General features: G+C 43.3%; 1 protein-coding gene across 1 annotated transcript in view; it reads left to right on the top strand.

The window, feature by feature from the left end:
* The first annotated feature begins 685 nt into the window (after positions 1-685).
* Positions 686-26,611, top strand: part of LOC149322489 (sodium channel protein type 8 subunit alpha-like) — a 121,294-nt gene continuing 95,368 nt past the window's right edge. Inside the window, exon 1 of the mRNA XM_089478564.1 lies at positions 686-767. The gene's annotated coding sequence lies outside the window, so the exon portion shown is untranslated. The remainder of the gene's footprint in view (positions 768-26,611) is intronic.

Genomic DNA, 26,611 nt, shown 5'->3' on the forward strand with positions numbered 1-26,611 from the left:
AGATAGATAGATAGATAGATAGATAGATAGATAGGAATGGGCGAACCTGAGGGGGAGCCTTCTGCCCCTCCCCTGGCAAAGGCAGGCCTGGGGAGAAGGGCCCTCGAAGGGGCCCCTGGGCAGAGGAGGCATCCGCCTTGGCCCTCCCTCTTGGCCCTCTCTGCCTCTGCCCCCCTCTTTGCCCGGGCATTGCCCCCAAATGGGAGAGGCGACGTCGGACGAGAGGCAAGCCCGGGCTGCCTCCTCCTTCTCCGACGGCGCGAACTGGGCCCTTCTGCCGCAGCATCCCCCAAAAGTCCTCTCCGCTGCCGCCGCCACCGCCTCCTCGCAAGAAGAAGAGCTGCTCCTCCTCCTGAGCGAGTGAGTGCTGCCCTCGCCTTGCCTCGCCTCGCCTGGAAGTCTGGGGAGGGGTCTTCCCAACTTCCCTCCAACTTTTTAGCGGGGGTCTGAGGGAGGGAGGGGGAGGGAAGGGAGGGGAAGGGAAGCCGGCGTCCCCCTCCCCTCCTGGTTGCTGTGCCTTGGGTCCTCCCCCGTCCTCCTCCTCCTCCTGCTGCTGCTGCTGCTGCTGCCAGGGGCGGGGGCGCTGCGCTGGCTGGCTGGCTGGCTGGCTGGCTGCTTGGGGGGAAGGCAGGCAGGCAGGCAGGGGAAGCAGGGGAGGCAGCGCACCAAGATGGCGACAACCGCAGTTCCTCCTGCAGCCTCCCCCCCTCTGCAGTCCAGCGACGCCTGGAAGGAACCGCGCTAGCCAGCGCCCCGGCAAGGGCCCCGTAAGTGCCAGCCCTGGCGAGACCCCCTTCCCCTTCTTCCCCTTCTCCTTCTACATCCCCCCTCCCCAAATTTACCTCTTGGGGCCAATGCCAGCCTTCCCCCCCGCTCCACCCCAGTCCTCTTCCCTCCCGCTTTGCCGCAGAGCGAGGGCCTCCCAGCCCTGGGGCCCTTCCTTTCCCCCCCCCCATTCATTCCCAATGGGTCCCCTTCTCGATTCCATTCCAGAGCATCCCGGGCCAGGCTGCCCAGTGGTCCCCTCCGCCCCCTCCCTCTCCCTCCGAGTGCGGACTTTTGCTAGCTCCCCAGCCAGAGGGATTTCAAAGCCCCTTCGGGGCCGAGGGGGAAAACCCCATCCGTCTCCCCGAGAGCCCCCTGCCTCCCTCCCTCCCTCTTTCCCCGGCGCTGCTCCTCCGCATTGGGGGGGGAGGCGGAGGGCGGGAGGCTCCGCTGCTGCAGACAGGCCCAGCGCGGGAGAGAGGGAGGGGAGGCCCAAGAGAAGGGGGGCGGGTGGGAAATTGTGTGTCTTGGGGGGGTTAGTTGGTGCAGTGGGCCCCCTCCCCTTCGCCCCTTCCTTCTCCCCTTCGTCAGTGGCCCGCTGATTGCTTGTCTTTTTCTTGGCAAGATCCCCCCCTCCTTGAATTTGCCTGCATTCAGTGGGGCGAGCGGAGGGCACCCTTCAGCCCCCCATTGGGTGAAAGAGACACCCCCCTCCACCCCCTCCAGGCCCTTCCCCTCCACTCCCTCCGCCGCCGCCGCAATCGTCCTGACTGGCCAGGTCCCTCCGACGGCGGCTGCCTCTCCGCGGCCGGGGTTTCTTTCCTTCCCGGGAGAAGAAGAGGAGGAAGAGGAGGAGGAAGGGGCAGGAGAGGAGCCCTCCCCAAACCCACACTTTTGGGGGAGCCGGAGAGGGGGGAGGGGGCCGGGAAAACTAACTTGGCCTCGCCTTTCTCTCTTCTGCCGGAGTCGGGAGGAGAAAGGCGGTGCGGGGGGCCTTGTCTGTGGGCCAGTCAGTCTCCTTGGCCCAGCCGAAGGAGAGAAGGGGGCAGATCTGGGGAGGAAGGGGGCTTTGGAAGGGCCGCAGCGGGGAAGAGCCGGAGAGGAGGAGTCGCGGCGCTGGCGGAGGCTGAGCAAGGTACCTGGGTTTGAGGGAGGGAGGGAGGGAGGGGGAGCAGTCAGGAATTAGGAAGCCTCGAGGGGGGGGGCAGAGGCTGCACATGGGGTAGCCCCCCATCTTGCAAAACGGCCCTGATCTCTAAGGGTTGCTCAGCTGGGATGGAGGCTTATCGGGGGAAGGGGTTGTAAAGGCCGGCTTAGTGGTCTTGCTGCCCCTCTAGTGCCCCCTGCAGCCTTCCTCCTCCTCTTCTTCCGTAAGAACTCCTGGCCCCTGCGCTTGGTACCCAATTGGGAAGATGCTTGTGTGGGAAAGAGATAGCGACATTAAGGGGGGGGGGGTCATAGAGGCTTCCCCGAAGGCTTATCTGGGGAAAGGGGGGGGGGGAGGTGACACTTTGTACGCTTTTGTCTTGGTGCAGAAAGAGTGCAACCCATCTGGGACTGGGCACCAAAAAATTGGTTGGATTGGCCAACCCAACAGGGCCCTTCCCAAGATAACGCTGCTGATGCTCACATACAGCCTGGGTTGCCTTTTGGTGGTGCAGGGATTAGGGAGGGAGGGAGCGTTCCCCTCTCGCTTTGGAGGGCTTTTCAGGCTTTCGGTGGTGCTGAAATGGACAGCTCCCTTTGGTAGAGGAGGGCTGCTGCGGCCCGGGTCTTGTGCTTGAGAGTTTTTGCTTAGAGAGGGCTCCACTGCAAGGGTTGTGTTGCCTTTAGCATCGTCGCTAGGCTTGTGCTGCTGCTTTGGAAAGACTGGGGCTGCGTCCACACTGGAGAAATAACCCGGTTTGGCCCCGCTTTAACTCTTTGTCTGGCTCTTTGCTATGGAATTCTGGGAGTTGGAGTTTGTTGTGGGGCCCAGAGCAGAGTGGAGCTCTGGGCCCCACAACAAACTCCAACTCCCAGAATTCCATAGCAAAGAGCCAGGAAAGAATTAAAGCAGTGCCAAACTGGGTTATTTCTCCAGTGTGGATGCAGCCCAGTAACAGTGAGACGGGATGGTTGGTGGGTTTCTGTATTGGTTGGTTGTCTACTTATTGGCCATGTCTACTTGTGGGTCGGGTGGCTTGGGAGAGCTTTCTCAAAACCATTTCCCCATGGCCTTTAGCAAAGAGGTGCTAGAGTGTGGAGGTTGCAAAAAGGGGGAAGGGGGGCTACAGAGAGGGTTACATTTACATCACAGCCCTTGCAAGGGACTTGGTGTAACCCAGTGAAGGGGAAGGGTGGGACCCCCTCGAATCCATGGGTTCCTTGGGAGGCCTTCTGGAGCAAGTACCTATCAGTCCACCTCAAGTTTTGCCAATATCACTAGGTTATCATTGTGATGATCGCCAATGCCAGAAAAGAAACTGCCAGGCATATAAATAATAATGATAAAGGAGAAAATGTTTCTTTTAAAAAACAACAACAACAACTAGGAGGTGTTCAGACAACATGACTGGCATATGGAGACTACTTGAAAATGGGGCATTTGCTCTGTGTGTTGAGCCATATTAGATTTGATATTTGCCATGTGGCTTAGGCCCCACCATAAAGTGTCTCCACATTGTAAGCTGCTGCCCCCAGTATGTGTAGTGCCTGGCATGAAGGCAAACTATATAGTAGTGCCTAAATTGTTGTAAATGGGTGCATCATGATATCCTCTGCTCAAGGTATTTCCAAGTAGCCTCAGGCTTGCATTTTGAATACCCGTCTGTTCCAGACCCCATTGTCCAGAGTAAGCCTTCACCACTGGAGTGTGAAGGAATTTATGCAAGATTTGCCAGGCTGACCAGTGAATTACCTTGTTCAGGAGGCCTTCAAGAGTCCATGTTAGTAAGACACTTTCTGCACATGCAAGCTAGTAGAGTCATGGTGGGAATCGTACAGCCCTCCAGCTCTTCTTGGTCTCCCTCTCCAAGAATTCCTCTTTATTAACTCTGCTGGGTAAAGCTGAAAGAAACTGGAGTCCAACAACATCTGAAAGGTGACAGGAATCTCACCCCTGGAGTAAAGGTTAGCTCAAGCCTAATTCTAGTCAAGATACATTATACAGAAATACCATGTTAGATTTAAACAGATTTAAAATCCATTCTGTCATGTCCATTCCATGAAGACCAGAGAAGGACTCCCATGTTTCAGGACAGAATACACATCCTGTAGTTGCAGCTGGATAAAACTAACAGACTTGCATCTGGCTAAAATTGCTCTTTCAGGGGGAAAAATCCTGATTTAAAAAGGCTAATGAATCATATCCCTTTCCCCAAGACAGCTTTGCCAATGGTTAATCATCAGTAGAATTATTGCTGAGATTCAGTTGCTTGGAAGTAGGAAGCGCGATTTGGTGCAGTTGGGTGTTTGGCTTTCACTCCCTTTGAAAGCTTTCTTTCAGTGGGACTTAAATGTGGTCAGATTTCTTGGTATAGTGCCTCCAACCACACAGTGAAATCATATTTTATGAAACTGGACAATGCTTAAAATTCTTTGAGTTGGTTTCATTTAATAGGTAACATCTTTGTGTAACATGGCCACCAATGTTTACTGTTTCTTTTTTCATTGACTTAAAAGATGCCATCACTAGTGAAGTCTCCATGCTCACTTTAATGATATCTGTGCTGATCATGTGATTTCCATTCATTATTGAGCACTTTCCTGTCATGTGCACACTGATCACCGAAATAAATTAAACACACCGGAATACAGTGTATCCAGTGGTTTGCAAGTAAGGGATTCAGAATAAAGACAGATTCAACAGCCATAAAGCATAAGTAGATCACAAAACCATAGCACATGCAAGGGACCAGGTTGTCATTAAATCCAGTTTTCTGTCTCAAGGGAGGATCCCACAGATGTAGATTAACGAGTGTAATCCTAAACTCAGTATATCATAAACAGAAAGCAATTGTGTGGATAGGTACCTTCAAAGTCTGTCGCTTGTCTGTCTTAATAAACCATGGCTGCAATTCTATGTATTTTCATCTTGGAATTCATTATATTGAACCAAATGGAACTGAGCTGAATGGACAGATGTAGTGTGCTATCCTTATAATAGTACAGAAGAAAATGAAAACAAGATAGATAGTGAGGTCATCAACCAATCTGGCCTTGATGTGTGACTCCCCACACAGACCCTCCAAACAGGGAACTATTGGATAGTTATAGCTAAAATGACAAAGAGACAATAGCATTTAATAATATTAATGGCCTTTGTTGAACTGATTGGTTGGGTGTGTTGATATCACAATAGTGAACTGCATATAAAGTTACTAAGACTGAAGTTGGCTAATTCTAGTCTTTCCTCTTGCATGCTCTCTCTCTATTTTGTACACATATTTGCTATCACATGTCATAGATTGTCTTCCTGCTATTACTCATGAAAGCCCATTTTTGTTATCTTGGTTCATTTTCTTTGGTAAAATTGCAGAGAAAAGAGGGAATACGTTTACTGCCACAACTGTACATTTTATGTTAATTCATTTAACTTTAACTTGGGATGTGGTTTTCAGAGATCTCAAGTGTGGTCACTCTAGGTGGCTAGAATCATAATGCACATCATCCCTGGCCACTGGCCATTCCAGGGATTGGGGAGTGGTAGTCCAAAACATCCAGAGGAACCCGTGAAGAGGAAAGCAGTGTTACTTTGTCTTCTGTTTTGGTTCTGTGTCTCCTGGTAGCCAGTTTTTCATCTCCCCCCCCCCCCCAGGCACCACTTAAGAAGCAATAAGAAAAAAATCTGGACCTAATAACCCCCAAGCAGGTGTCTCAGTCCAGTTTGTAGACTAAAAATGTATGTCCAATTTGAGAGTATTTGAGAATGTGTGTTTCCCTAATCTAGTGAAATATAAGGCCAAAACACACTGCAGAAATTATCCAGTTTGAAACCACTTTTAACTGCCCTGGCACAATGCAAGGGAATTCTGGGAGCTGTAGTTTATGAAACATTTCACATTCTCTGTGGCACAATAAACTACAGTTAGCAGGATTCTCTAGCACTGAGCCGAGACAGTTAAAGTGGTTTCAAAATGGATTATTTCTGCAGTGTGTTTTGGATCATAGGGAAACAGATAGTGTTTACAACTTCACAAGTCTATTGGCAAAATCCCTCTGAACACTGGTTGTAAGTTAGAGCAAAGAGAGGGTCATGTGTAATCCTCCAGGTGTTGCAGAACTACAAGTCCCATCAGCCCTAGTCTTAAATATTGTAAGGTAAATGCAGGTTTCTGTAACCTCTAGACTTGTTTGTGTAAATGCTAAAAGCATTTTGTAAATGCTCACCCCTTAATCAGAAATTAATATGCTATATACTGAGATTCCTGCTGATTTCAATTTGCAGGGATGAGCAGACTGTCCAGATCAGGAATTTGGGCTAAAATGAGGTTGTCATGGGGAGTTTACTATTTTTCCTGTTGAATTATAATATATTCCTGTAAACCTGACATATTATCATTTCACTGGTCCTGGAGACTGGGCTTAATGGACAGTAAGGGATTATCTCATTTGTTAAATGCTATATTCATGATTACAGATGCCAAGCAGACCACTTTTCTTACTATGTTTTTAAAATTCTATAGTGTAAATCTACAGAGCTATATAAATAAAGTATAATAATAATATAATAATAAGAAAGGATAGCATTTGGAAGGAAAATGGTTTACAGCCTACCTATAGTCTGTCTCTGCATCAGTGACCCGTTAGCAGAAAAAAACGGTAATGCACCAAGACAGGAAAGGTTCAGGATGGAGATTCTCATTCATAACAGTCTCCTTTCTGAAATATTGAACTACATACATAATTAAGAATAGTGTTAAGCATATAAAAAAATATGCCAGCTTCAAGTATCCTAGCACATTACCCAATGTTTCAAAGATTGTCTACAAGGAATAGACAAGACAATTCGGCTGACATCAGCTGTGCACAAGAATCTGTCAAACAGAGCTTGCTCGCTCTCTTTACATGAAACAGTTCCATATGATTAAAGGAAAAAATGCAGAGAATATGGAACTGTCTTCAGAATGTCGTGACAGTGTCAACTGTTTTGTGGTAGTGGTGGGGATTTCTTTAAGGCAAGCTTCCAGTCATTATGATTATAGAGATGTGCGGGATCTAGAAACCAGAAAAATGACCAAGTAATTGTTTTCATGAAAAGCCAGTGCATTGTTTTGATATTTATACCCATTCCATGACTAGCAAACTCAGAATGACAATACAGTAACTGCTGCAGAATAAATTATCCAGCAACATCTGCAGGGCCACACATTCTCCATCCTTGGCCCAGTCATACCCAGAGCAGATGCAGCCGAATTACCTAAATCCAACAAAGGCTGCAGTGATGAATGATCAAAAGGGTCCCAAGGGCAGTTTAACACATACTGTTGAAGCAAAGGCCCATTGCCTTCATGACCAGAAACCAGTTGTAGCCACACCAGCAATGGAGGATGTCAGTTGGGAGGATGAATGGCCAGACCAGTGAATTACACAGAGAGTCAGTTAGCATTCTCCTCTTTGAGTGGTGTTTTGAATTTCCAGAAATCCTTAATTTCATTCATTTATTTCTTGCATTACTCCAGCATTCCTATCCTGGATCACCAATGTGCCCTAGCACAGACTTTTGGAATGCCTGGCTTAGAATGTGTGTTTAGGTATGTACGACTACTACTACAGTGACTGTATTGATTTCAAGGAAATTTGTGTGAGCAAAAAATACATTTCTGGGTACCAGTACAATTCTGTACAAGGTTGTGCCAGATCCTGGTACTAACTGGATATAATCCACACTGGCTCAAATATTTGCCAGCAGAATATATCTTATTTCTGTTTGAAGATGTTGAGGGCAAATTATTTTTAAAATACATGTGCACAAAGACATTCCTCCATTGAAATTCTTCCCTCCCTTCTCAGATGTCTCTCGATGAGGAGTTTCTGGCTGCAGTACCCCACTGTAGGGAATTCATTCCCTTTCTCTTCATTATATTGATTTGGGAGCTGATGGACACTGGACAAGCTTGGAATTTGCCACAGTTGGAAAGCAGAATAGCACTAAACATGTTATAAGTCTTACTCTAAAAAGTTTAAGCTACTTATTTGGAAGTCAGGGGCATTGAAATCAATGGGGCTTCTTGCCAGGTTCATAGCCCCAAGCCAGCTCTGTCAAAATGCAACTTGTCACACATAATAACAACAAACTGTGGCTTTAGTCAAGGATGACTGTTCCTTTATCCAAAGATATGATGGGACACTATCAGTGGGATATCAATGAGTATTACTTTAAATATGGAGCAGAGTTCAGGGAAGTTACTTTTTGGATGAAAATTCTCCGAAGTCTCATTGGCCATGCTGGATGGAGGATTCTGGTCATTATAATCCAAATAGTGACTTTTCCAGCATACTCTCAGATGGCTTTGCCACTGCTACTGGCTTTTCTACATGGTCAGATGGATACTTCTGTGAACAAATTTCCTTGTCAAGGCAAATATGTTAATGAATTGGGTTTTACAAGCTTTTTGTGTGAGTATTTTTCCTTTTAGTACTGAAAACGATAACAAACTGATATGGCCGCTAAGTATTTTTGCAAATATTCAGCTGACATTATTTCCCACCACTTTTTTCAAACTCATTTTTGCAACTTTCTTTAAGTGACAGCTAATTTCCCTCCCTGCCTGCTCAGCCCAATTTTAGCACAACAAACACTGAGTTGGTGCAAATGATAGGCTAAACTAATTGTTATGCACTCCCTGTTTCCCTAACCATTGATAAGATCCAAGGGCAATTCTAAGTGAGTTTGGCCTCCTTTGGTAAGAGAGGTCAGTGGAGACTTCTACTGTTTTGTAACATCTGGCTGATTTATTAATATACAAGAAAGTGGTGAGTGGGAGGAAGAAGGGTTCCCTTGCAGAATGGGAAGGGTGGGGACTGCCTGTTGTCATCTGTTCTTGCTTTTATTTTTGTTCAAGAGCAACACATCCCAGGGTACAGGCTGGTATATTTGGGTAATATGCAAGGCACAGGAGTAAAAAAAGGAATGGGGAGAGAGGAGAGAAGAGAAGGAATGTAGCAGCATCTTTAACATTAACTGGTTTTTATTTTAGTATGAGCTTCTGTGGATATAAACCCAAATCTTGGTACTGAGTAGTATAAAATCCTCAGGTAAAGCATATTTATACAGTTGTAGGAGTGGGATAGAATGTAATGGAACCCAAAAAGATGCAAACCATGACCCTTGCCTTAAAATTTCAGAGACCTGCATAAGGTCATATAGGTCTTTCAAATCTTTACTGTCATCAGTTAGTATTAATATGCGAAAGCAATAAATCTGCTTACCAAAAGTCAGTTTTCTAGAGTTCAAAACTCTTTCTGAGAAGACTACTTTTTGTGATATGTGCAGTAGCGAGGACGCTTTGTATTAATATATGTAGTGTGCCATGAAGCTATTGTCTTTGTTCATACCTCTGCTAATGGATTGGTATTTGTGAATATAATTCAATTCAGCAGTTTCTCTCTAGTCTTCCTTTGTAATTTCTTTGTTCAAGGACCGCAGCCTGTAAATCCCTTACTTTGTGTCTGGTAAATAACTTATTAGACCAATACAAATCAGAGGTAGCAAACTTTTCTGTAGGATAAATCTTCCCTCTCCCTCCCACCCCAGGAGCTCTACTTGCTGAATGGCAATAAAGGATAGGATGGCAACATTAACTCAACAATGGGTCATGTCTCCCTGATGTTGGCCATATTAGCTGAAGAAACTCCAGGCAGCAGCATTGGGGATTATCTTAATTATAAAATTATAGCATTAGCATATAGATCTGTTAGTCAGGCCTCTTTTTAGCAGTTCTCTCTTTTTCATTTTAACTGCCAGTGACAAAAATTTTGCAACCGACAGGGTGATACTCGTGCATTTGTCTTGCAACACCATTTTGATGTAAAATAATTCAGCACAGCCCGGCCTACATGCCAATAAGAGGGCAATCAGCTAGTTACGGCACTGGTTATAAAATACATGAGAAAACAAAATGTGTGATAGAGTTTCAACTACTTGCTGACCACAAGGGCAAAATCAAGCAGAGGTGGGTAATCTAGCAAACCTTCTGAAAAGAAGGTTGGAGGGAAGCACGTTGCATCTTGCCTTGGAGAACAAGATGTGATACCTTGGGACAGTCAATTTTTTTCAGTAAGAAGGCTGACAGAAAGACCCTGCATAATGAACGTGTAGGGGACTAGGAGAGCAAAGTGAAATAGAATTGGTCCTAAGACTGCAGAAAGCAATATCTCAGAGTATCTATTTTAGTACCATCTCATGGCCTAAGTTTAAAAGTAGAGATCCAGAAAGACCAAAAGAAGCAGCTTTATGAGCAACATGTTTAGTCCATCTGCTGATCCAAAGCCAGGAGATTAACCAGGCCCATACCTAACTTAAAGACAAAAACCCTAGGCCAAAGTTTAAATGCAAGTAGCTAAGCCTTAGTGAAAAGAGGACATTCTCCTGTTTCTAGTAAAAAAAAAAAAAAAACTGGGTTGGGAACACATCTAGGAACAGCTAAAAAGCCCAAAGGAATTTTACTTGAAAGCTATCAAGTTCAGAGTTGTCAGCTTCGATCCAAATCCAAATGCTATTGCATTTATTATATTTATTATATATTGGTTAGCTGCAATCTTTGTATTGAAAACATTGAGGACCATTGGAATCTATTGATTCCCCTTGGTATAGAAGAATCTTATGATACCTGATTTGCTGCCTTGAGATCTTTTCAACACCAAAGATCAGTGATGGTTCCACGGAGCCCTATGATGAAATGTTAGCCCTAAGTATTTGAAGTTTTTTACTTTCTCCAAGGGAAAATCTCCTATGCTCCATCTGCACTGATGGAAATTGTGCTCAAAGACCATGATTTTGGATTTGGCTGTGTTTATTTTCAGTTCATTTTTAGAACAGTAGATGTTGTATTTATCAGCAAGGCGTTTGAGCCCCAATCTTGTTCTAGAAAGGATCATGGTATCATCCGCATATAATAGGATTGGAACTCTCCTGTCGCCTAATCTGGGTAAATGGGCATTGTTGTCCATCAGCTCCATTTCGAGGTTGTTTAGGTAAAAATTAAACAGAGTTGGTGTGAAGATACAATCTTACTTCACCCCTTTGGACATAGGAATGGTATCAGAGAGAACCCCCTGGGCACCCAACCTTACTCTTGATTGACTTTTGTAAAGATAAGGACAAGGAGCCTGATATCAGTGATAATTGACTCTAATTTAGCCCACATTTTAAGCCTGGTGATAAAATCAAAAGTGGCTTTTAAATCCATAAAAGCTGCATACAGTTTGCCAAGCAATGTTTTTGAATATTTCTCGGCAAGGTGAACTAGTACCAGACAATGGTTGCTCGTGGAATGATTATCCCTAAAGGCAGCTTCAGCATCAGAGATGATGTTGTTTTGATTTAAGAAAAGGGTTAATCTGGAAGAAAGATATCTAGCATACAGTTTTCCCATTATGGACAGCAGGCCTATTGGTCTAGTTCCTGGGATCATTTGCTTGGCCTTTTTTATAAATGGGAACTATAGTTGCTTTGTTTCAGCCATCAAGGATTAGACTAGGACTATTGATTTGTGTAAATAAAGCTGCTAATCCCCAAAATTGCAATGCAATTTGACAATTTAATTTTACTCTTAACTTTCTGCATTTTAATAAAACTCTTTATTTTATATTGGTTTTATAATGTTATATGTAATCTTTCTATTTATATGTTTTAAGTTACTGTATGCTGTGATGGGTCTATTCACCATTAAAGATTGTCATTGTCAACTCCAGGCAGCATCTTGGTCTGGTCAGCTAGACCATTCCCATGCCTTCCCCATCTTTGGAGAATGCAGGGCAGGCAAAACACTGGCTGAGGTAGGCAGTCTCTAGAAGAATATAGTTCAAGGCCATGGCTCTGCCAGGAATCAACTTATTTTTCTTATTTTTTTATTTACTAAAATATTTCTAACCTGCCCTCTGTGGTGAGATCTCAAAGTGGCATGTAATTAAAACAATATAAACAGTTTACAGCAGTTCCATATAAAGACAACCAAACAATATAAACAGGATGAAAATATATTAAACAAATCCCCATTTTAAAAGAGCAGAAAAGGCTTAAACACTTAAAACCATGTACAAGTACACTTTAGAAATTAGTAAAATTAAACCTCAAAGGCTTTAATGGAAAGCCATGTTTTAGCATCATAGGGGCTGTACAGATGGGCGGAATCTAGCCGCCCCTTACTGGGTGGATCGGTGCCACAGCAATCACATGCCGTGGCACCAATCTGGCCTCTAGAGAAAAACTAGCTCCTTTTTGTGCCCTCTAAAGGGTGCCATAACTGTGACCACGTGGCATGATTATGCCCTTTTGGCACTGCATCATCTAGATGCAGTGCCAGGGCTGCGCCATGATGCCATCTAAAAGGGCGTACAGTGTTATGACATGATGGGGACAGAGTCATGGCATCCAGTGTGTGGATGTTGCGCCATGGCTCCACCTACAGGCCAGCACAAAGTGCCGGTCTGTATAGCCCCTAAAAGACCAACATTGGCTTCTTCTGCACCTTTGCTGATTGGTATTGTCCCCTTATTTCTGATTAGAGATAAGAGGGGGTTTCCTCTGCCCATTGCACTTGAAGAAGGGGCATGGCATGAGAAGGAGGCTCCCCACAGGCTAGAATGGGGAGCTTTTGTGGACTGGATTCATTTTATTAATTTGAGGTTCCCCATCCCTGGTTTGCATGCTTATATCCATTGATCTAAGTTTTGATTACATTCTGAGTTACAGATTAAATGGGTACAGAAATATTCAGTCCTCAAAGAGGGATCTACTGTTCTGTCTGCAAGCAGTCGTACACAGAAGTCTTTGTACAGCAAAAGTATTTGCAAGCTCATACTTATGGGTCCAGGGGAATGAGTCTTGCTCTGGATCTGAGAGGTCCTGACAGATTCTTAACAATTGTATACAGCTGAAGCTAGGCCTTTAAGGAGAGGTTGTCACTCAGTGGCAGAGTATCTGTTTTGAATGCAGAATGTTCCAGATTCATTCCCTGACATCTCTAGTTAAATGTTTCTCAACTAAAATGAAAGTCTCTTTACTTCCTAACTTGGAATGCACTATCAATCAAAGCAGACAGCATCCTTTATTTTTAAGAGGGGGGAAATATATGTCTACTTAGCAAAAATGACCCTAATGTTAGGCAAATCAAGTGAGTTGATTTGGGATATCACAAAAGGGCAGCAAATTGTTAATTTACTATTATATAAGTTTAGTGGGAGACAGAGAGAGAGGTAGGATATTTTGACTCAGACATCAAAATAACCTGACCAGCCGTAGCTACTCTGTATCTTTATCATAGGAATGAATACCATTCATATCTTCTTTAAACACTGGTCTGGTACACACAGCATAGGAGGAGATATATTAGAAGGAACAGAAAGAATCATCCAGTGGTTAGATATGAGACTTAGATATGGATGATAACAAGATCAAATTCCAACTTGTCCCTAGACATTCTCAATCTTTTCATGGCAGAAATATGATCAAAGTTGTCTGCCAGCCTCACAGAAATTTTGTGAGGATGAATGAGATTGTATGAGGTTCAAAAGAGTCATAAAGAGCTACAGTATTACTGTTGCTAAATGAGTGTCCAAAGCATTTAATGTGACACATACAAACACAAAGCCAGCTTAAGGAAACAAGTAGGTGGTGGTGGTGATTTTTAGTGCTGAAATGTAAATTACGCATATAAAATTCTTCTCAAAGAGAACTGCAGAATATACAAACACATCTGGTGAATGGCTGAGGATTGCACAGAAAGGAGGATAACACATACAGAGGCATGAATCTGACCTCAAAAAAATTATCTGTTCATCTCTTTTGAATAATGGGCTTTTAATTATTGATGGTAGTAACTTCATAATGCACCAGTAAGTGGACTGCGGGGAACATTTGATAAAGTTATGCGATGTTGATAATGGAAGGCCTGGTTACAGTGCATATTTGAAAATTAAACATTTGAAGCATGCATCTACCTGGATTTCTGCATATATAATCATTTGTCTGAACCCCACTACCCTATCATTGAAGTACCTGTCTTAATGTACATGCGATAACATAAGGCGGTCTTTCTAAGAGCACAGTTTTGAGTAGTAGGAAAGGCCAGGTGTAGTGCCTATGAACGGGGCAGAAGTTTCATTTGCTTGGTGAAGAGAGGAGTTCCACCAGTGAGATAGAATATGTCCCTGGACACTCCCCAGGCACAGATGGGAAAAGGGGAGAAAAGGAAAGCATTTCTTTGAAGGAAAAAGCCATCATGACAGAATTGGAAAGAAACGCCCCCACCTTCCACTTTGGCTACAGCAAGCCGGCACCACATACTCCACTCTTAAAAACTGACTCCCACCCCTGTTTTTTCCACCCCAAACTGTTTAAAGGCTTGGGGCACTGTAGAGTTGCTGCCATACAACTTTATAATGAAGCATATGTCTTCACTGTAGTACCCAGATAGTCCATTTTGAGAGTGAACAGTGTGGTACAAATCAAGTAAATAAATAACTTGCTCAAAATAAATTAATTGATTGCTTTTTAAAAGCTCAGATAAGGCTGTGGTCTTTTGCATATCCAGTTCTTTTGACATCAACACTAACCATTCCAGAAAATATGTTCAATATTCCATTTAAAATTGTCAACACTGGGCTACGTCCAATGTTACTCCTAACTAGAGCACCCCCATTGAAATGAATGGGATAGTCACAACTAACTTAAGGTTATTAAAAGGTTTTATAAACCATAACATAATAACAATATGTACTGCTGGAGCCAGCATGGTGTAGTAGTTCCTCCTCCCAACCATTAAACCCACTTGGTGACCCTGGGCAAGTCATACTCAACATCAGAGAATGGCAATGGAAAATGCCCTCTGAGGAAGCTTGCCAAGCAAACCCCATGATAAGTCTCACCATATGGTCTCCATAAGTCAGAAAAGACTTGAAAGCACACAACAACATACCAGCAGCAAACTTGTGGCCAACACAGCAAAGCCCATACTACTTAATTCTATACATGTGTTTACTTAGAAATAAACAGTGCATTCACAGTGTTTACTCAGAAGGAAATGTATGCAGGACTATATCCTTAACTTCCTCTTGTCAGCTGTTTGAATCTACTTCAGCTTATATTATTTGCATATGCTGTCAAAATATATGGAGAATTTTAGCCTGCTAGTACTGTGGTCACTAGGAAGAGATTTGGCAATCTTATTCTTGGAGTAGTAAATCGGAGTTAATTTACAGAAGAGTTTATGAGACAAGGGAAATTGGAAGTATAATCCAATGGCAATCTGAACACAATCATGGGGTTTAACGTTATTGTGTGATAAACCACTACACACAATTTCAGGCAATGGGAAGTCAGTCCAAACGCAATCATGTGGTTTCACGTTATTGGGTGATAGACTGCCACACGCAAATTCGGGCAATGGCATGCTATTTTCGGGCAATGGGGAGCCAGTTCGATTGCAATGTGCAGTCACATAATTGCGCTAAACTAGCATCTTTAAGTGAATGTGTTCTGGTCCCACTTTCTTTTCATTCGAATGTAAGAGAAATTCCTCCCGTTTGATAAACTCCAGGATTTGTTAGTGGGAGATGTGCTGCTACTGTTGCAAATTGCTTTAAAGGGAGATTGCTCTTAGTTGTAGCATAGAAGGCCCTGTGACCAGAAGTGCTTTCACCCAGATTCAACCACTGTGCCAGATGTGCCTCACTTCCTAAGGAAACAGATTTTGGAACGGTAGCCATGCCTTTATTACCTCTTCATTAGATTACTGTAATATACTTTACATGGAGCTGCCTATAAAAAGTGTTCAGCTAGAGCAAAATGTGGCAACCAGACTCTTGTCTTGACCAATTGCACTGACTTCTAAATTGATTCTAAGCTTAGTTTACAGTATTGTTATACAGTATTGTTATTGACCCACCCAGTCCTACATTTCTCTGGGTTAGGATGTCTGAAAGGTGACTGTGGAACTTCCTTTCAAGAGATGTCAGGTTGATTCCATCATTCATTCTGGTGGCCATTGTTTCATATGGACTTTGGTTTTTAAAACTGGGGCGGGTTACAGACCGCCCGTTTGGGGTGGGCTGCACCCGCCCCTTTCCCCGCTGTATCCGGGTGTCAGTGTCCAGAGCAGCAGCCGCTGAGGCCCCGATCCGCCACTTTTCAGGCTGCGGGGGAGCAGCAAAAGGCCCCTTCCCCGCAGCCTGGAAAGGGGTGTCCTTGGGGCTTGAAGCCCCAAGGACACCCCGCGGTGGCGGGGAGGAGGAGAAAGGGGCCACTTAGCCCCTTTCTGCTTTGGTCCGCTGGGTGCAGCTGTGTGAAGGCTGCGCCCAGAGGACCAAACCAGGAAGGAGCTCTTCATTTATCTGTCCTTTTGAGTCTCCCGTGTTAGGATCAAGAATAATTTAGTCTGATCCCTTTCCTATTCAGAATTCCTCTGATGAGGATCTGGCATAATCAAAAGTATGGAAAATATGTTGGGAGAATAAATATGTGCTTTTACCGATCAATGTTTGCTGGTTGTCATTTTGTTGTGTATTGAGGGAAACAGTCTAGATTGGTCTTTGGTCTAAATTACTTTGAAGGCACACAACAACAATAACAACATGTTTCCAAGAACAAAATGTCTTGGGTAAAATAGACAGGTAAGCACCATCAAACGTAAAGCAGACATGCCTCTCCATGACCACATGGTGGACAGTTACTAGAAGGCAGTCATTGCCTGTTGGAGCTCTTTGGTACCTGATCCTTCGTGCAGTTCCACTTTGAGCTGTTAAAAAGCACTGTAAACATGGCCAGAGAATATTTTAAAACTCTCAACAGTCTCATGAGTCATTTAAACATATGTCTTCAGCCTGGTTAAGTTGAGCCTAAACCATCAGTGACCACAGAGTGAGATTCCACATGTTTCCTACATAGCATATGTTCTATTGCTGAATGGTTCGTTTCGTAGCAATGGTTTTTCTTAATGTTCAGCTAAAACCTTTCTGCAGCCATTGTTTTCTATGCAGAAAAGGTGAACAGCTTGTCTTCCTTGACTTCTTTCTGACATTCTAAAATATTTATGAATTGTCAGCATATGTCCTTCTTGCCACCATTTCATTTTCTCAAGCCTGAAACCTTGCATTCCCAGTTTCTTTGAGGGTACTTCCAGATGGAAAAATCAAAAGATACTGTGGAGCTATTTCATCTTTTCCTTCTTCATTGTGTGTGTGTATAAAGAAAAAAAAAAGAACTTTTTGAATGAGGCATAAAAATCCTCTTCTGGAACCACCTGTCACATGACCTGCTTTCTAGACTTTGCCACATCATCAGGGCTTCCTCCCTCCTCTCCTTTCCTATGTAGCAACTTTCTTTTGTATTCAACAGAATTCCAACATGTAGCCAGGTTTTGTAGTCTGTATCTGCACTCTCCTTCCCAATAATAATAATAATAATAATAATAATAATAATAATGTTTATTTCTAGCCCGCTTTTCCAAAGATCAAAGCGGGTTACAACATGGATACATCAAACAGTATACAATATAAAACATACCAAGTTAAAAACATCATAAAAACATTCCAATAAAACATTTGCAATTTCCAAAAATAAAACCAGAGAAACAAACTAGCCGAATAGCAACTGTATAACGGGAGAGAAAACAGGAACATGGGGGAAAGCTTGTTGGAAGAGATAGGTCTTAAGTTCCTTCCTGAAGTGGTCAAGGGAGGTGACAGAGCGGAGGTTGTCGGGAAGGGAGTTCCAGGTCTGCAGGGCCGAGACAGAAAATGCCCTTTGAGAAGACAAGATATATCTCGTCTTGGGAACCCTTAGCAATTGCTTCCCGACCGATCTAAGAGTGCGGGGCGGATTATAAGGGAGAGGCGGTCCTCCAAGTACCCTGGGTCCAAGCCATTTAGGGCTTTATAGGTAATAACCAACACCTTGTATTGCGCCCGGAAGCGAATGGGCAGCCAATGTAGATCTTTCAAAATAGGTGTTATATGGCTGGTCCTGGAGCTACCAGTGACCAGCCTTGCTGCCATATTCTGCACTAATTGAAGCTTCCGGGTTTGGTACAAGGGTTGACCTATGTAGAGCGCATTACAGAAATCCAACCGAGAGGTTACCAGAGCATGTACCACCGTTTCAAGGTCCCCTCGGCCCAGGTAGGGTCACAGCTGGCGTATCAGCCGAAGCTGATAACAAGTGCTCCTGACCGTCGCATCCACCTGAGATTTTACCTGGTTTCCTTCCTCGCTGGACAGTAAGGTAGCTGGATGCTCAAGCAGAAAGTACAATCTGGAAGCTGTGGTAAGAAACAGTGTGGAAACTATGGCCCTCTAAATGTTTTGTACTGGCACTTATCATCATCCCTGATCACTAACTGAGGGTGGCTAAGGTTGATGGGAATTTGGATTTCAACACTGCTTGGAGAGTGGCAAGTTCCCTACTTCTGCCTTAACAAATTTGCTGAGTGATTCAGGTTGAAGACAGCTGTTGTGCCACTGATACAGACAGGAGAAAAAGGCACAGCTTTCATATCCTATCTGCACTTGGAAGCCATCATTAGAATAGCAGAATCATGAACCACTTGAAAAGCTTTTAACACAAACATATACCATCGCTTTGGCCAAATACCATTTTTGTCTATTATCCATCTTCCCTAAATAATCATGTTAATTGAAATTAAGGGCTGCCATTGTGACAGAGACCTATAGTGAGGATGAGGATGAGGATGATGACAACAGCATTGATATGGTGGGGCTGGCTGTAGCTGCTGTGGCTATATCTTGGAACTAACTGATTGTCTGATCTGTTCACTCTTAAGATAACTGGTAGCTTTGTACATGACCACAAAGTGCTTCACTTTGAGTTCAGCAGCAGTGCAAAAAACATATAAGTAAAGTTAGCAAGGCCCACTCATGACAGGTGTAATAGGTGACTTATCTGTGGGGAAGAATCACTGCATTCCCACAAACCAAGAATAGTTTCTTAACAGCATTGCTATAGGCCCCATCCCCGGCTACTGAAGGAGAGAAGGGCCAGTCCAACCATTAGGCAGAATGAGGATATCGCCCCTGGCTGCAAATGCTGAGAGGCTATGGCGTTCCCACACCAGGTGTCACCTGGTTTAACTGCTTACAACACTGGCAATGAGGCTGCAGCATCCTGAGGAAGAAGGCTTGTTTAAGAGCCCAAGGATAACCTGTATGGTATAAACAGTTCTGCCCTTCAAGAGACTGAACAACTGCAGAGTTTAACTGGGAAGCTTCCCCTGCTCACCCCCAGTCTCTGCTGCCTGTGGCAGTTGCCCCACTCTACCTGATGGTAGAGCCAGATCTATTCCTAAGGGAAGATGTGTTCTTACAGGAGGTGAATCTTTGAAAATAGGGTAAAATCAGAAATTCTTAAATACAACTTTAGACCATCAGTTACCTATCTTCACTAAGAATTCATTCATGGGAGCCACTTTTCCATCACATCTTAATTTATTTGGTATGCCAACTACATATGAGCATGGCTGATCACATGAGTCTTTTCCACCAGATTATCACTGAGTAGGGAAGGAACAATTGAGTTGGAAGGACTTGAGCAATTGCCCCTCACCTGAATATCTTAAAGGCACCAGATGCCATTTGATCTTGGAAGTTAAGCAGGGTCAGCTTGGGTTAGAACTTGGATGGGAGACACACACACACAATTAATACCAGGTGCTGTAGGTTATATATTTCAGAGGAAGGAACTGGCAAAACCACCTGTGAGTATTTCTGGTCTAAGAAAACCCAATGAAATTCATGCGGTCACCATAAGTCAACAGGCAACCTGGAGGCACATATACACAGAGAGAGATGTTATCAGAGGAGTGTGAGATTAACCCACATGGGAGCAGCTCCCATAGCATTAAAGTCAAAGTTGTTTTGACATTTTGTAGTGCTGAACAACATATTGAACTTTTTTTCTTAAACTGGAGATCTTAAATTGGATATTGTCAAAAAGTTTTGGATTCTAATTTTCTTTGATAAGATTGTACATTTAATACTTATTCTAACTGTTAACTTTCATCCGAGCAGACGTGACATTTTAGGACCTCAGAGTCTATCACATTTTGTTGCAGAATTCCCAAAGAGCTAAACCTGCAAGGCAGGCATTTTATGGCATTATCACCTGAAGGGCTATTTAAAAGGTGCTCTAGTTTCAGCTGTTAAAAATGTGTTCAGGTTTCAGGCAACAATGTAGTAAGATTTTAATGATCCTGAAATTGTGTGGTTACCATTTTTAATATTTATTTTGTTTTATTTTTTGCAAACTAGGAGGGATAACAGCCATCAAAATAGATGTCCCACCTCATCTAAACATGTGGCTCTGTGTGTTTGGGTATTATGCAATACCTTTCATTCTACTTCTACAAATATTCCTATAGACATAGTGCATTTTTTAATATACTGGAATCCTCATTGGAGGTCAGAAAATATTAGGTCATGCAATGCAACTTTTTATGGTTGTTCTGGGGTGGGCAAGTGTCCTCCAGAATTCAAAAAAATATGATCTCTTTCTTTGATAAAATTACCAGCTTGGTAGATGAAGGGAATGCTGCGGAGACAGTATATCATGATTTCAGTAAGGCCTTTGACAAGGTTTCTCATGACATTCTTGCAAACAAGCTTGTAAAATGTAGGCTAGACAAGGTAACTGTTACATGGATTTGTAACTGGTTGACTGGCCGAAGCCAAAGGGTGCTCAACAATGGCTCCTTTTTATCCTGGAGAGAAGTGACCAGTGGGGTCCCACAGGGCCCTGTCCTGGGCCCAGTGTTATTCAACATCTTCATCAATGACTTGGATGACAGAATTGGGGGCATACTCATCAAATTTGCAGATGACACAAAATTAGGAGAAATAGCTAATACTCCAGAGGACAGGAACAAAATGACCTGAATAGACTAGAAAGCTGGGCCAAAGCTAACAAAATGAAATTCAACACAAGAGAAATGTAAGGTATTGCACTTAGGGCGGAAAAATGAAATGCACAGATATAGGATGGGGGACACCTGGCTGAACAAGACAACATGTGAAAGGGATCCAGAAGTCCAAGTAGACCACAAGTTGAACATGAGTGAACAGTGCGATGCGGCAGCTAAAAAGGCCAATGCAATTTTAGGCTGCATCAATAAAAGTATAGTGTCTAGATCAAGAGAAGTAATAGTGCCACTGTATTCTGCTTTGGTCAGGCCCCACCTGGAATATTGTGTCCAGTTCTGTGCACCACAATTCAAAAAGGACATTGAGAAACTGGAGTGTGTCCAAAGGAGGGCAACTAAAATGGTGAAGGATCTGGAAACCATGTCCTATGAGGAACGACTTAGGGAGCTGGGTATGTTTAGCCTGGAGAAAAGAAGGTTAAGAGGTAATATGATAGCCCTGTTTAAATATTTGAAGGGATGTCATATTGAGGAGGGAGCAAGCTTGTTTTCTGCTGCTCCAGAGAACAGGACCTGGAACAATGGATGCAAGCTACAGGAAAAGAGATTCCACTTCAACATTAGGAGGAACTTCCTGACAGTAAGGGCTGTTCGACAGTGGAACAAACTCCCTCGGAGTTAGGGTTGCCATAAGTCAGGACCTCCAAACCGGGACAAATGTAGGGCAAATGTAGGACAACCTTTTCAAATGTAGGGCACATTTTATAAAAATGGAGGACATGCGGAAAAAATTGATGCTTTTTAAAAATGTTAATATAAATGCATGTTTCTTAGGCATGATCAAAATGGAGGACATTTGGGCATTATTCCTAGTCAGATGGCAGAAATGGACTTCCTTTTCTGCCCAAACCACCCCCCTCCATTCCAAAACACACACAACAGCACATTTGGGCACTTCCCGTGGCTTTACTTAACATGGCCTCTTGCATAGTTCAGAGGCTTATTCCATAATCAAACCCCTTGAGTTTAACACTTAGCATGGTTTAACATGGCTATGCATATTGAACATGTCAAGGTGGTTTCACAAGAAGTGGATTTGCCGTTTCAGGTTTCTTGCACCAACTCTACTTCTCAGAAGTGTGTACTTAGTCAAGGGACTTTGATTTTTTTTCACTGCACATGAGTTTGTAAAAATCAGAGCAGCTAACATTGGCCATGCCTGAGAGGCTTGCTGACATCAATATCACCATCACCATCATCACCATCATTGTCACAACAAGGGAGACTTGTTAGCATTAAAAGCACAAAAAATACACCAAAACCACACTTTGGAAGGTGACACTCTCTCAACTTCAGAGGCTGACTCAAATCACATCATCACCACACTATCATTGTCGAAGCAAGGGACAATTGTTAGCATTAAAAGCATCAAAATACACAGAAAAGGCACTTTAAAATGCACTTTAAAAATACAGTTTAAAAAATACAGCTTAAAAATGCACTTTAAAAATACAGTTTAAAAAACACATACAGTACTTTCTCCTTCTCCTTCTCCTTCTCTTCCTCTTCATCCTCCTCCTCCTCCTCCTCCCTGGCACCAAAAAAGGGCAAAGGAAATGGCCCTTTCCTTTCCCCTCTGGCTGCAGCCCAGCCCAAGAGAGGAGGAACTCCTCCCCCTGAGTCTGGCTGGCCAATGGGGGCAGACTGGGGCTGGAACAGCCCCGCCCCCTGCCAGCCCTCACAGGCTCAGGCCTGGAGAACCCAGCCTCAGAAGGAGGAAGTCCTCCTCATTAGCCCTGCGCGCAGCTCTGCAAGGGCCAGCAAAGGCAACCTCATCCACCCGGGGCAAGGAGGAAACCGTGCAGGGACGCCCCCTAGTGGTCAAAACCCGGGATTGTCCCGCCCCCAGCCGGCTTATGGCAACCCTACTCGGAGTGTACTGCAGTCTCCTTCCTTGGAGGTCTTTAAACAGAGGCTGGATGGCCATCTGTCAGGGATGCTTTGATTTAGATTTCCTGCATGGCAGGGGGTTGGACTGGATGGCCCTTGTGGTCTCTTCCAACTCTATGATTCTATGATTCTATTTGTCCTTTAGAGATAATGTTCCTTTTCCTCAATACAAAACATTTTTATCCTCCACTTTCAGCCATAAACCTCGAAACAAAGCAGAATAGCTTGGTCCTGCATATCAGTTAGTTACATCGGTTGTATGGGTGGGAATGATGACTGGACAGTCCCTGGTTATGATGGAGGCTGATAGGAACATTAATTTTCATTTTAGCAATGTTTGTGTTGCTCTGCCAAAGGTTGTTATCGGATGCAGATCAAAGTGCATCTATTGTTTCCTCTCAGGGAGTTTTAGTGTCTTGAAATTCATTGTTTCCTCTTTGTCCTCTCAGGCAGTAGTTATCAGACACCTCTCTTACAGTGGCCCTGCCGTTCCCCTTCAATTCACATGGTAAGAAGACTCCCAAACATCCCAACTCTCATTCTGAAAAGCTGTCTCATCTTCAAAAGCACTGAAAAGTATACTGGAGCTGGCATCTGAAAGGGAAAAGGGGGCAGCAGACTGTGAAGGTGGGGATAAATGTAAGCAGAATTGTACTTTTAGGGATTGTGAGCCCCATTGTCATAAGAAACCTGGCCTTCTTGTATTGACTTCCTTGTATTATGGGTCTATTGAAGATTGATTGGTTCACTCTCTTTATCTTCTGGGAGACTGAATATTTCAGGAGGTAAGACAACCAGTAGGACATAGTTGACCTGATTATGGCTCTGATACTGTGGCCTGAGTATTTCAGTCTGATTACTGTGGGCAACTTGTGCCCCATCCCACTCCCATGCCACCCCAATGTTGCTGGATTGCAATTCCCATCATCATCACTCACCATTATCTGTTCTAACTGGGGTGGTAGGAATTGCAAACTAATAATATCTGGAGAGTCACAAGTTGCTCACATCTCTTTCATAACTGTCTTTTTCCAGAACTGGGTATAGTGCCAGGCCTCTCCAAGGGTTCTTTCAGCACCAAACACTGATATACATTACTGCTATAACATGGTGTTAAATGATACAGCAGATGGTATGTAGCAGAGAAGCATTCCAGCACCCCCTCACAGCCAGTGGTAGAATTTAGCCCTCAAAGCCTACCCTTAGCTGGCAGTCAAATCACATCCTTATTGCTGGACATATAAAACACCTGAGTTGGAGTTCACTCCGTTTCCTGGTCAATGCCAATGGGAGATGGTATCTCAAGGGTTATCAGTATGCAAAAGAATCTCATGGCACCTTTGAGGCTAACTGAAAGAAAGAAAGAAGGAAGAAGCTGGTAGCGTGGACTTTTGTAAACTTGAGCCTGCTCCCTCGGATGCAAGGATTATATAGCACAGAAGCAAACAAAATCAAAGTATGTACACAAGCATGACCCATCTCCCCCAGTATCAATGATAACTGTACAAGAATTTGCTCCCCCATTCTATTCTCAGCCTTCATATTTTTTTCATACCTCAAACTGCAAAGTGAATGCAAAAAATATCCAACAAGGTCACTAATGCAAGTTAAGTCTTTCATGCCACTGGACAGCTGTTAACATTTGCCATAATGCGAACAAGAACTTCTAGGCCCATCTGCCTGGTGGCAGAGGCCCAGCTCACTGAGATAAGGCTGGAAAACCAATTAATCATGGATACTCTAATGCTTGCTCTGAATAAACTACTAGCCATTTGACAGAACTAATATGTTGTGTCTATGCCAACTGATATACAAGGAGGGGGACTAGTAGCAATAATAATTTATTAATATTTATATGCCAACCTTCCACTGAAAAACAGCAATAACAAGGCAGCTAACAATAAAAAGCATAATTAAAAACAAGAGAAGGAATTTAAATCAATAAAGGCACTGTAGATTTAAAAGGAATGTGTGAAAGAATTCTTGATTAATCAAACTTCCCAGTATTGATTTGGGAAATTTAAACACTTGTATAGGTTATCAAAACTTCAAGATAGATGCTTTATATATGTCAAAGACAGAGCTCAGAAAACTTACTTTTGGACTTCAGTTCCCAGAATACCCAACCAATATGACCAGTAATCATATTCACAACAAGCATTATTTGGAGGTCTCTAGGAATTGTAGTCCAAAGAATAACTTTCCCAGAAAGTGCAGGATTGAACAAAGAAAAACCTACTGTGCACAACATGAAGGCCCAGGTCATTTTTCTTGTTTTGTTATCTATTATAATATTTAACATCCCATAGCCTAAATAAATAAATACAAAACTGTGCCATCTCAGCCTTGCTAAGTAGATGTGTCTTCTGTGCTTAATTAGCAAACATTTCAGTTGATTAATCTAGTTATTTGTTGCAGTCTTAGTCATGATGAATCCAGCAATGTACATCAACCCATTGCCTCCTTGTTCTGCCAAGTAACCTAAGAAATATCACTCCTCACAAATTATATTTGCTTACATACTCATTTATTTTACTTCATCCTTTCTCCAAAGAGCTAACATATTTCACTTTCTTCTAGTTTTATCTTTCCAACAGTCCTCAAAGTAGGCTGATCAGAGAGACAATATATGGCCAAGGATGACCCAGACAGCTTTAAGGCCTAGTTGGGCTCTGACCCTGAGCTGGACAGAGTTCAGCACTCTAGCAAGGCACCACAGGAAGCTGAGTTTTCCTTATTTGGAATTTCGAAATCCAAAATACTCCAAAAATAAAACTTTTTTCATGGGTGGCTGAGATTGTGACACCTTTGCTTTCTGATAGTTTGATATATATAAACTTTGTTTCATGCACAAAAATTATTTTAAAGTATTGTATAACATTACCTTCAGGCTATGGGTATAAGGTATGTACAGTAGGAAATATAAGTGAATTTTGTGTTTAGACTTGTGTCCCATCTCCAAAATAACTTATTATGTATGTATATGCAAATGCAGGTATTAAAAAAAAATCCCAAATCCGAAACACTTTATTTTATTTATTTCATTTGCATGCTGCCTTTCTCCCATAAATGGACCCAAGGTGGCACACAGATGGTCCAAAGCATTTCAATAAGGAATACTTAATTTGTAGCAAACTCCTGTTAAAATTATGTTCATTGAGCTTAATCCAGTGTCTGACCTAGAACAGACCCACTTAAATTGATGGGATTTCCAAAAGAGTCTACTCCAGGTAGCACTAATGTTCATCTAGCCCACTGTTCTCTGTGGTCGCAGGATAAGAGAGGTAAGGTACACAACCTGGGCATCTTAATGATGTTCATGACTGATTTAATACTGGAATAGATGCATCATAATATCTGGTCCTGTAAGGGATCACTGGCTTCAAGTAATATGTTGAGTCATCATTCCTGATTCGCTAGCCCATCGTTTTATTCTCCAAGGACTGTGCGTGAGAGTGCATTTGTGTTTGAGGGAGATACAGAGCTGATAAGGCTTCCTTTTATTTGCAGAAGGGCATCCTCTGTGCTTATTTTTATAAGCCAGTCCATCTGTGTCTGGTGTGTGCAGCAGCAATGACATTATTTCTGCACCTCCAGCCCGTCCAACAGCTAGACTACTCCCTTAAGTGCCAAAGCCCGTGTGCTCTGTTGTATTTCAGTCTGCAGTGCTGCAGTGCCGTTGCATCAGTGCACAGCTTCTAGAATTCCACTCCCTTTCCTTCAGTGAGAGAAAGCTCACACTGTCAGCCCTCATGCAGGGAAGCACAGAGCAGTCTCCTTCCTGTTTTCCCAGCATAAAGGCTTCCTCTGCAAAGAAAAGGAGG

This window comes from Sceloporus occidentalis, unplaced genomic scaffold, assembly GCF_023333645.1.
Source record: "Sceloporus occidentalis isolate IW3139 unplaced genomic scaffold, rSceOcc1.0.p SCAF_1, whole genome shotgun sequence".
In the NCBI taxonomy this organism is placed as follows: domain Eukaryota; kingdom Metazoa; phylum Chordata; class Lepidosauria; order Squamata; family Phrynosomatidae; genus Sceloporus; species Sceloporus occidentalis.